Raw genomic sequence first — 11,684 nt, 5'->3', positions numbered from 1 at the left:
GGTTTTTTAAAAACACCTAACCTCAGTCTACCCATGAGAAAAGCATCAGACAAACCCAAATTGAGAGACATGCTACAAAATACCTGACCAGTACTCTTTAAAACTGTTTAGGTCATAGAAAACAAGGTAAGCCAGAAATTGTCACATATTGATGGAGGCTAAGGGTGCATGATGATGGAATGCAACAGGTTATCCTGGATTGAATCCTAGAACAGAAAAAGGATGCTTGTGGGAAAACCAGGGAAATTCAAGTAGTCTGCATTTTAGTTAGTAACACTGTTCTAATGATCATTTCTTAGTTTTGGTAAGTGTACTAGGGTTATGTAAGATGCTAAGGGTATATGGAGACTCTGCTATCTTTACAACTCTTCTGTGAATTTAAAATTATTCCAGGTTTAAAAGTGTGGAAAATCATAGCTGGTGAACTAGATATGAGTTGAGAGTTAAGGTGTTATGAGAGGCTGCCAAGGGCTTGCGGGGTGAGGCCGGGGGGAGGAGTATGGGAGATGGAGTCAGGAAAGACGTGGTAGAAATAATAATTATGATAGCAATCAATACTCCTTTAAGTTCTTAGTAAGAACCAGGCCCTGACTTGGGGATCTTATTTACAACATTTCATGTAATCCTCACAAGAGCCCAAACAAGTTATTATTTTTGCCCTTATTTTATGGTTGTGGAAACTCAGATTGAGAGAAATGAAGCAACTTTGTTTGTGCTGCTCTGGGATTGGAATCCAGGTCTGTTTGACTCCCAAACTCTTACGCTAAGTACTACAGTTATTTTCAGTCTCCAGTCTAAACCAAAACCCAAGGACCAAAAAACAGAAAGGATTTGTTCACTCCATCAGTTAGCTTTGCTACATGGTCAGTAGGCTAGCTGGTCTCACCTGCATGGTCTTCTCAAGGTTTCAACAGCAGCAAGAGGGCAAATCCCAAACAGCAAATGTTTTCAAACCTCTGCTTGTGTAACACTTGCTAATATCCCATTTGCCAAGGCAAGTCACATGGCCAATAGGCGTTCAGGGGTGGAGATGTAAATTCTGCTCCTGATGAGATAACCCGCAGGATCACATTGCAGGGGCCTGGAGCAGGTCAGAACACAACTGATGACCACTATTCAGGTTTCTCAAACTATTCGTCATTCAGACTAGAGGAAGAGAGGCAGTGGCAAATCCAGGCCTCCAGATTTTCAGTTCAGAAGGTCTCCAAAGATCCACACTGCCTGTAGGCTCAATCTTGAGATGTGGAAATTTGGACTGTGTGGACAGAGAAAGGTCAGGGAAAGTCCAGTGGAAGATGTGTGAGCTGGATGTATTATGTGGCTACCAAAGTTCAAGACTGTCCACAGTGAGGCCAGCTGTGGGAAACAGCAGGTGGTAGGAGGCCTCAAATGTCAGAGTCAGACCCTTGTGCTTGCTGGCCCAGGAAATCTCCAGGCCCAGGTCTGGGTCTAACTCATTTCTGTGCCCAGAATAGGGTCTGACACCAGGGAGGAACTGACGAGACCTTGTGTTAGGGTAAGTGAATATGTGAATGTAAGGTAACACATGGGCGTTTGTACTTCATAAAATCCTATTTGAAGAAAAGTCTAAGCCATTTTTATTTTAAGTAATTAAGTAAAAATGAACTCTAAAAACAAGGGTCACACTTATAAATAAAATTTCCCTTGTCTTACATCTTGCAGACTACCCTTCAATAAATTTTGCAATGGAATTTTTTTTCTTGCTTCTTTGAATCTAGTTGGCGTACTTAAACTTTTTATCTTTCTGGGGTGAATTTTCTTTCCACAAAACCCAGTTGAGTACCTTGTACCAATTTATACTTCCTTCCTATTTACTGAGTTTAAAATGGGCAGAGGCAAGAATACCAAATAGTTACATAACATGCCAAGACCCTGATTAGTTGACAGTAGATGTTTAAATAAAACGTCCTCCAAATGGAGCGAGTCAGAACTTGAAGTGCCCAGATATGTCACGGGTGACCGTTGAAGTGTACTCACTGATCCAGTAAATCGATAAGTCCACCCTGACAGCTATGATTCCAGGTAGCAGCCCCACAAACAAAGCAGAAACTGACCAGAGACCGCATTGTTCTCCCCCACACACACTGACTCAAAGAAGGGCACAGCCACCGACAACACAGCAGAAGACACCAGCGCCTGGTGGCCCTTCCCTTGCGTGGTGTTTACACCCAACCCGTGCTGTTTGGCTCCTACCCACACTGGATAAAGCGATGCAGCTAAACACCCAGAGCCTCAAACAGCACTCCAGGGACATTAAACTTCATATCAGAAGAGGAATTTGGGATCGCACCTAAAGTGACAGGACGCAGCAGTTGAGTTGTATTTTGGTGAAGTGCTTCTTGTGGCAGAAGGTTTGGATGGCTGTGACAACCACCTGCCACGGTGGCCATGCCTGGGTCCTCGCACAGGCGCGGATGGTGCTGCTTGGCAGAGAGAAGTGCTGAGGACCAGGAAGCCATAGAAGTGACCGCCAGGAAGAAGGACTTGCAGGCTGGCAGAATTTTGGAGGTGAAGATGTCCAACTCCTGATGGAAGTAAGGCCCAGTCAGGTGGCCACGGGATGCACCAGGGTCGAGCTCGCATCGGGGGTCCTTTTGCCGAGAAACAAGATGCAGATGGCCACCATTGGCCTGAGGGGCAGCCCAGCAGAAACGTGCCTGTTGCCTGGCCCTGGAGAGGAGGGCGCCTCTATGGCTCCCAGGCGACCAGCCATCCCTGCAGTGCGAATCTGCACAAGCACCACCCACTCCAACCACGGACTCTAAGAGGCTAAACTTTATGATTGGTAAGAAATTCAGGCCTTATGGTAGGAAAGGGTAGGTATTTTCGTTTCCAAGGGTTCGGAATTTCAGATCACTTTACCTGGGCATCTCTTTGCTTTGCCCACGCAGAGGCCCATCGGGAAGCAGCATGAGTGTCCCGGGCTAGTGCTTAAGGAGGGAGTAACGAGGCAGGATACGGTTGATTCTACCTGGTAAACTATCACTCTGCTTCCTTTCAAGGAGACCTCGTTCCACCCTTCTCTTTGATACAACTGTTGATGTAAAAAATGTGCTAAAATTCCTGAGGAGACTCCTAAGCTCTGAAAGACATGTGATCTAACAGAATGGAGTCCTGGCCTCCTTCCTGAGAGACAGAAAACTCAGGCATCTCCAGTCCTGGCTTGCATTTTACTAGCTGCGGGGCCTCACGTGTGTTACTTACACTCTCTTTGCCTCATTTTCCTCATGTGTAACATGAAAATCTTAATAGTTCCTGTGACGGTGAGAGTATGCCAGGCAGATGGGGTGCTGTCTTGTTAGTGATCACAAATTGTAATCATTCATTTCAGAAGGCGTTCTCAGTGGCAGGACTCTCCTTTTATGTGTTTTCTAAAACTGTTTAAGGAATATATGTGTGTGTGTGTGTGTGTGTGTGTACACACACACACACACACACACATATATATACATTTCAGTTTAAAAAAAACTTTATGTTATAATAAACTTCAGTTAGGTTTCTGTTTTAAGGTTGATTTAAACTGTTCTACAAGAAAAGTTTCTGGTCTAAGTTCAGAAATGTTCTTACTTTGTATCTGAATTAAATGCCGGTTACTGTGAAAGCGTGGTCCTCAACCAGAGGTGATTTTTTTTCCACATCTTTATTGGAGTATAATTGCTTTATAATGTTGTGTTAGTTTCTGCTGTACAACAAAGTGAATCAGCTATATGTATACGCATATCCCCATCCAGAGGTGGTACTGACGGTGTGATTTGCCAATGACTGGAGACGTTTTTGGTTGTCGTGATACAGGCGGTGGTACTACTGAATCTAGGGAGAGAGACCAAGGATGTTGCTCAGAATTCTACAGAGCACGGGCAGGCCCCTTGCGACAAAGAATTATCCGGCCTAAAACGTCGCTAGCGCCCATATTGAGAAACTGCCTTCAAGTGACCTAGTCGACGGAAGTAGCTAGTAAATCATTTAATTTCCATTAGGGAAAGAACATTTTCTCTTCAAAGGGAAGTTAGGTGAGGATAAACATGCAGCCTGGGGAGCCCAGGAGTCAGGCTCATTGCTGATAGATAATTCTGACCTTTCTTTCTGTGCTGATGTTTTGTAGGGAGGGTATTCAAAGGGAAAGAGAACAGAAGAACCAGGGAAAATGATAAACCTATCCATTTAACTCTAAAGAGGTAAAACGCTTATATCTGTGGTTGAAAAAAAAAAAAAAAACCTGACAGCTAAGAAAAATCATTTATAGGGCTTTTGGACACCAAGTTGGTTAGATGTCTCAAAGCCATCTTGGGATGCTCTGACTCTAAGCCAAAGATTGAATTGCAATAAACCTTCCACTTATCTCTTCCTTATTAAAATATTAACCATATGCTCTAGCAAAGGAAGCAGAGCGCTTTAAGAAGAAAGTTTTAAATAAAAGCAAGCTATTGGAAAAGTAGCTACTTCACTTGAATATCTTTATAAACTACTGATTTTTAATAAACCTAGAAAACTGTATCACTAGGATCAGAAATAGCCAGGCTGTTACCAAAGGGTTTTTATTTAAACGTCTGAGCTAAAGACATTTGGGATAGTTTGGGATATTGTTTAGTAAAAATTCTCTCCCCTCCCACTCAGGGTGGAGTGTGCTTTCCCACCCGTTGACACTGGATTATCTTTGTGACTCTTTTTTTTTTTTTTTTTTTTTTTTTGCGGTATGCGGGCCCCTCACTGTTGTGGCCTCTCCTGTTACAGAGCTCCGGACGCGCAGGCTCAGCGGCCATGGCTCACGGGCCCAGCCACTCCGGGCATGTGGGATCTTCCCAGACCGGGGCACGAACCCGTGTCCCCTGCATCGGCAGGCGGATTCTCAACCACCGTGCCACCAGGGAAGCCCCTTTGTGACTCTTTGACCAAAGGAACATTAGCAGTCAGGACCCAAGCAGAGGCCTGAAATGTGCTCCTGCAATTTTTTAATCTTGTGCCCTTGAGCGATTAATCATCAGAAGACTGTGCCTTGGTCGTCGCAGCCCCTTCAGTTTGGAACAAGAAAACACACGTAGAGTAACTGAACCCAATCTCCAGCCTGGAGGCAAGCCTGTAGCAGGACCGCTTGACCTAACTCAGCGCATATCAGCTGAAGCATCATACGTCTGCACACCTGTGAACTTGACAATAAATGCCTGTTACTGAAAGGCACGAAGTTTGGGGGTGGTTTGTTACACAACATTATGGTGACAATAGCCGTAATCGAGTGACAAGTCTGTATGATTTTGGTTTTAAATGAATTCACTACAAATGGGATTCTAAATAGATATTTGCAAATTCATTTCTCTTTCCCTCCAGGAAGAATGACTATTACTTCTGTGTTTTGAGTTGCTGACCAAAATGTATGTTTGATGGAGCATGGAATTGGTTACACGAGGGCAGACTTCTACAAGGATTCATTTCTACAAGATGCAGAAATGTCTTTCAGATCACTTTAGAAGTCTTTCAGGCATTTGAATAAGAGTGGGCTTTAGAAAGAACCTTGTCGGCTGCATGTAGGGCTTTGAAATAATCTCAGCTCTGAGTTAGAAAACAATCTGTACAGTGGTTGCTATCTACGGCCTTCTGGGGAAAAGCTGAGTGGCTTCATTATTTCATTCTTCAAATTTCCAGGAACATTTCTTCCATTTGACTCATGAGATTAGAGATTTAGCAAAGAAGGGACAAGGCAGCGTTTAGATGGGCAGCTGATGAGCTGCTTAAACAAAGTTTATTGATTCTTTGCAATCAGAAATCTCATCTACATAAAATGAGGAGTCATTAAATTGCGTCTTAATTGTGATCTCTCCTAACGTAATTGAATTTCAACCCTTAGGTCAGGGGCTGGAGTACAAAGGCACTTTCTTCTAGACAGGTTTTTTAATTAATTTTCCTCCTTATTCACAGGAGGGCGATGCTAGAGCCCAGTGTGAATGAACTATATTAAATGAACCCATATAAGATTGCGGACAAGTACATTGACGTGGGTTCCACAAGCTGGGGAAGGTTTCTAGTGGTATATAAGTGTATTCAGCTGTCACAGATGAATATAAATGTATGGCAGATGAAGGAGGATTGTGGTATAAGCTACAGACTTTAACCTTTAGTCATACCTCTTTTTCTCCTCAGACTGGAGTGGATAAAACGAGCCTGAGAAGTAGCAGACTAAAGTTGAGATCACTGGAATCAGCGAATGCCACAATTTGAAGCCACCTGAGAGGCCAGCAAAATTGATCCTACCTGTCAGCTAAGGGAATGGAAACCTTCTGAAAGCCAGTGGTGTACCCAAGGCTGTACAGATAGTGAATTCCAGAGATGAATGGTACATATTGCTGCTCTGGTTGCTAATTCTAGGTACTTCCCAGGTTTAAGGAAGACTGTCGAATTGGAAGTTCCTGAACACAGAAACATTAATTATGGTCATATGCATATACTGTAGAAGGTGTGACTTACTGGCCCTCAAAGGCAGAAATATTTGACGCCTGTGCTTTTCTGTGGCATCGGCATGTATTGGGGGGCCCTGTGGAGGGGGAGAGCCCACCTGAGCACTGTCTTTCCCACTGGGAGTTCTCCCAGAGCGTGGTCTCTCCTGGCCCCCGACCCATTCTGGAGTCTATGTTTCCGGCAGGATCTATTCTGACAAAGCTGCACTGGGTGCCTCGTGGCCTCACATTCGTGTCTGTCAAGGTGGTGTGGTTGTCCAGGGCAAGAGTATATAGGTCAGTGGCTCCTGGCAGGTGATGGTTACATAAGCATCCTGCCAGGCACCCGAGTGGAAACGCTGGCCCCAGTGCTTCCGAGAGAAGAGAACATGCCGGGGGCAGCGTGCAGCTGAGGTGCAAATGTGCACATGCTCGCTGGCCTGACGGGAATTTTTTCCAGTAAAGTGATTTTTCACATGTTCAGAGGAAGCAGGAGAAAAGGCTCCATCACCTTGCCAGACACAGGGTGCCCTAAAACACAAAGTGTTTCAGCTTTGTCTCGGCTTGGAGGGGCTTGGGGTTTGTGCATTCTTAGAGTTACTTATTCTTTACCCTCGTTTCAAGCGGCAAGCACTCCATTCACTTTTCTCAGTGGAGCACAGACAGACTGATTGGCCCTCTGGGTGTTCGGGAATGAAAGGTCATTCTTCCACTCGGCAAACACATCCACTCTGTGACCTGGAAAAGCTCCTCGCGCAGTGCGCCTCGGCCTGGCCAGGCCAAATGCTGTCCTCGGAGGACTCACACAAGGTGAGGACACAGACTATGGTCTTAAGCCAAAAAGAGAGAGAAGAGAGGAGAAGGGAGTTAAGAAATACAGCAGCAGGGAGGAAAAACAGGATAGAAGGGATGTAGAAAAGATCGGAGAGGTTATACAGGGGAAGGATTGTTTGTTTGTTTTTCCCTTAAGAAATATTTCTGTCGGGACAGCGTCCAGGCTGGATGAAAGCAGGTCTCAGTTCCACTGTATCAGGTTCACATCAAATACATTTGTGTAGTCATCCATCTATCAGAGAGCGATAGAACCGAGTTGGTAACATCTCAGACTTTTGAATCAAACGGACGTGGATTCAAATTCCAGTCAACAGCTTACTAACTTCTCTAAGGCCTTGGTCTTCTCATTATTAAAAAAAGAAACAGCAGGGCCTTCGTAGAGTGATTGTGGCTAATGCGATAACGTGTGAGTGCTTAGTAAAATATGTAACACGTAGTGACTTCTCAAGTTTTAGCTGTTATTGCGTAACGGGTATCACAATGGGCCCAGCACCAACAGGAGTTAAAGAGACGCAAAGGATAGAAACTGCCCTCAAGGCATTTATAGTCTGCTTGCGCATATAAGGTTAACATCCCTGAAGCAACACTGAACAGCCGAAGGTAGAATAAAGTGTGTGAGACACGCTGAAGTTCTACATGGCTTTACAAAGCCCAACGGTATGCAAGCCAGGATATTATGGTGAATCATCAGTTAAGTGGTGTATAAAAGTAGGTGCTAGAGATAGACTTGGAAGATGAGTATCTTCTAGACCAGTGCTTCTCCAGCTGTAATATGCATACAAATCACCCAAAGATCGCCTAATAATATGGAGTTCGGAGTTCAGTCCTGGGGTGGGACCTTGGATTCTGCATTTCTAAGAAGCTTCTAAGTGATGTCATGTTACTGGTCCTCTGACCTCTCGTGGAGTTAGCAAGGGCTTAGGTGTTGGGGCATGTTCCAGTCAACTCAAGTGCCTACCCATGACCACGTGCTTATTTTACATCTATTAATTATAATACTAAACACAGAAGAGGATGCAAAAGAGAAGGAAAGAGAGCCAGGAGAAATAGACCTTGTCTCTACTCACAAGTTTATTTTCTCTCCTCTTAAATTCTCAGTGATCAGGCCGACATCATCTCCTACACCACCACCACTGACAAACAATGTTAGCTACCTGAAACAACGAGGGAAAAAATACTCATTGAACAAGTATGTGATGATCTAGGACCAAACCTTGAATAGGTGCTAAACAGACATGGCTAAGAGAGTAATCACCATGGGGCAGGACTAGTCAGGGATAGTTTCCTAGGTAAGCGACATTTAAGACATAGGCTGAAAGAAGTGACAACTGAGAAGAGAGGGGATGACAAAACTCAGGAACAGGATCTCCCAACTCTGCATCCTTTTCCTTCTTGCTCTTTAATATCACACAAATTACTCATGAGCTACTGTCTGATTACTTTCTGGACGACTCATTCAAGCATTTTTGTAGCTGTCTTCCACCCCCCCACACACAGTAGGTTACTCTCTCATCATATATAGAGATCAAAATGATTTCCTTCTTGACTCTTCTGCTTATTATCAGCCTACATTTAAGCTATGTTTGCTTTTCCAGAAGGAAAATAAAGTCTATAGAAGTCAGTCCCCCAGGTTGCAGACTACGAAATGAAAATGTTTTTGATATTAGAAGCATTGCAGAAAAGCAGAAATCACTGAGGTGTTGTCTGCGTGGGTTGTGTAATTCTAGATAACAACGTATGTTCATTCTGATGTATAATAATGCGAGATATATAGGATGCACGTCTTTGGTGAGGAAATTAAACCTTTGGTATCTTATCCAGCTGAGGAAGGTCTTAAAACATAGGTTCTGAATTGTCCCTGCTTCCTCGGTATTTTTCCAAAGTCCTACAAAGAGAGTTACACCCACTTGTTTCCAGGAAGCAAACTGAGGGAGAAATTATAGGGAAAATAGTTGGTTTATTGCATCTGTGGATCTATTCTGTAAACGCACGTGTAGAGCCAGGAAGGGCATTTTTGTCCCTGGGACCAGAACAAATAGAGGATTTAGAGAGGGAGGCCTGACTTACCCACAAACCTTGGTCATTGGCAGGATAGAGGGCTTCTGAAATGGAGTGATTTCGGGAACCTTAAAAGGATTCCTTAGACTATAAAACCTCCCCTATCATACCTACTTATTGCAGAAATTTATAGAATATGGAACAGACACTTTGGTTTTGTAACTAGAGAGATTGATAATAATCACCTACACTTTGGAAACTTCATCTTCGATGGCATGTCGACATCCAAACATGGCCATGAGTAGTATAAGAGTTTGTGTTTTTTGAAATTACATTTCACTCAATGGTGGCTTTTCTGTTTTATGATGGCTTTTCTGTTTTATCACCACTTTGCCTCCCGTACTCTGATTATTTCCACTTTAACGATCAGAGCTTCAAAGGTCATATGGAGAAATCGAAGTGCCTGCCTTTTCAAATGCTAGTGGCTTGGGTTTTGTTTTCTTTTGTCTTTTATTTTCTCATCCTACTTGCCACATTCACTGGAGACAGACTTCCCTAGAAATGAGGATTCTATGTTTATCAAACAGCACTGAAGTCTGACACGCTGCTGACTGGTCCCATCTTAGGCAATGTCAGAAGCTAGCTTCTCATCCAAGGAAAATTTTAAACTGCTATTTCTATTCAAACGCAAGAATCCTTAATCACGGATTCTTTTCTAAATATCTGTTGAGGTTTGACAGATTTTCCCCACACAGATAATGGGGGAGATAGAAAAAAGACATAAATGGGGAAGTGGTAGATTTTAGCATCTCCAGTATCCTTAGTTTTGCTGATGAAAACTAAATTTAAAAGACTATAGCACCCCAGGGCAAATGAAAAGATAATCACCCCGCAGGGCCCCAGAAGACAGGACAGCTCTTATAATGGAAACACTACTTGGCATGGGTTTCACTATCCTTCCCAGTGAGAACTTGGAAAGCCAAAGACCAGAAAGGTAAGGAATCAATGGACTGCCAGGTCTGGAGCCTCTGACCTTTGTCTTCCACTCTATCACAGCTTATATCAGAGAAACAAGCAAGGGACCAGTTCACCCTAAGGAGTGAAGTTATCGAGCTGGGCTGTGCTAAGATAGTTGTGTAGGATGGCTTGGAGAACATCTCAGCGAAGTCAGTGGGCGGTTCCTGGGCAGCAATTGCCTGATAGAGGAGTCCAACACTGGGCCGGAATGGCCCTGCTCCAGGAACCCCACCATTGCCAGAGTAGCCCGACTATTTCAGACATTGGCTGGGGACAGCCTGAGGGAAGCATGGCCTCTGCGCAAACACTGGGGTGGATCTGGAGGCATAGCGGCCCGGGGATTGTCAATAATTATGGTTCTTGCTACTACCGGTGCTCGGAAAGTGAGATCTGAGTAGCACACGGTCAAAGGCCACCAGTGGAGCTTAGCTATGCGTAAAGTTTATCCCATGAGGACAGGGAAGAAGTATTCTAATTTTATTCTTATTAGAGAAATCAATGTGAAGTCATGTTAAAAAGAGATAAGAAGATCATAAAAGCAACAGAATGTATTAAAAAAAAAAAAGTACAGCATGCACACAGGCATAGTGTCAGGAAAAACTAAAGCTTAGAAAGAGCTCGGGGGGAAAAGGACCCTTTTCTTTAAAGACACATTTATTTGAAGCATGAATAAAAATGAGAAAACTGTCTTTTCTTGGAAAAGACAGAACAACACTGAAGTATTTGTTTACTTACCCAACCCAAATCTATCGAATATCCCACTATACACAGAAGTCAGCTAAGCACCAGGGACAAAGATGAGAGATAATGTCTCTTTTCCATTAACATATCAAGGGCCACAGACTCTTTAGAGAAACTTAATATACTATAGACCAAAGATAGAAAAGAGTTTATGAGAGAGGAAGTGGAAGAAAGATGCTAAGTGGTGAAGGGACGGAGGAAGAGGACAGGAGGAGCATGCAGTAAACATTCACAAACAGTGTGCATGCAAATTCATGGATCCTCAAATGCAGGAAGCCTAGCTTCTTGAGTTCACTAGATTATAAACTCTTGATCGCAAATTCCTAACTCATACTTGTCTCCTCTGATAGAATGATTCTTCAGACAAGAACGGATAGAACAAATATCAGTAGAATAAGTGAAAAAAATTCTAAGAAAATACAACCTGCTCTTGGTTTTCTTACGTCTCTTGGTTTTCACAAATTTTATCTCAGGGTATATGTAAATAACACTGCTAACTCACAGCCTGTTTTCTTCAAGAAAGCATGAGAAACAGAACCCGTGTTGGGTAAACGAAGGCACAATGCATCCAAAGGGGAAAAATATAGATGAACCAGCACACATGTTAGTAATCCTAAATAGGGTTCTAGAACATGTTATATGTACTTA

At 43.4% G+C, this 11,684-nt stretch overlaps 1 pseudogene; it reads right to left on the bottom strand.

Moving 5' to 3' along the window:
• Positions 1-1,735: 1,735 nt before the first annotated feature.
• Positions 1,736-9,577, bottom strand: LOC102976980 (solute carrier family 35 member E3-like; annotated as a pseudogene).
• Between the last annotated feature and the right edge of the window lie 2,107 nt (positions 9,578-11,684).

This window comes from Physeter macrocephalus, chromosome 4, assembly GCF_002837175.3.
Source record: "Physeter macrocephalus isolate SW-GA chromosome 4, ASM283717v5, whole genome shotgun sequence".
Taxonomy (NCBI): domain Eukaryota; kingdom Metazoa; phylum Chordata; class Mammalia; order Artiodactyla; family Physeteridae; genus Physeter; species Physeter macrocephalus.
This window is presented reverse-complemented; position numbering and strand designations above follow the sequence as displayed.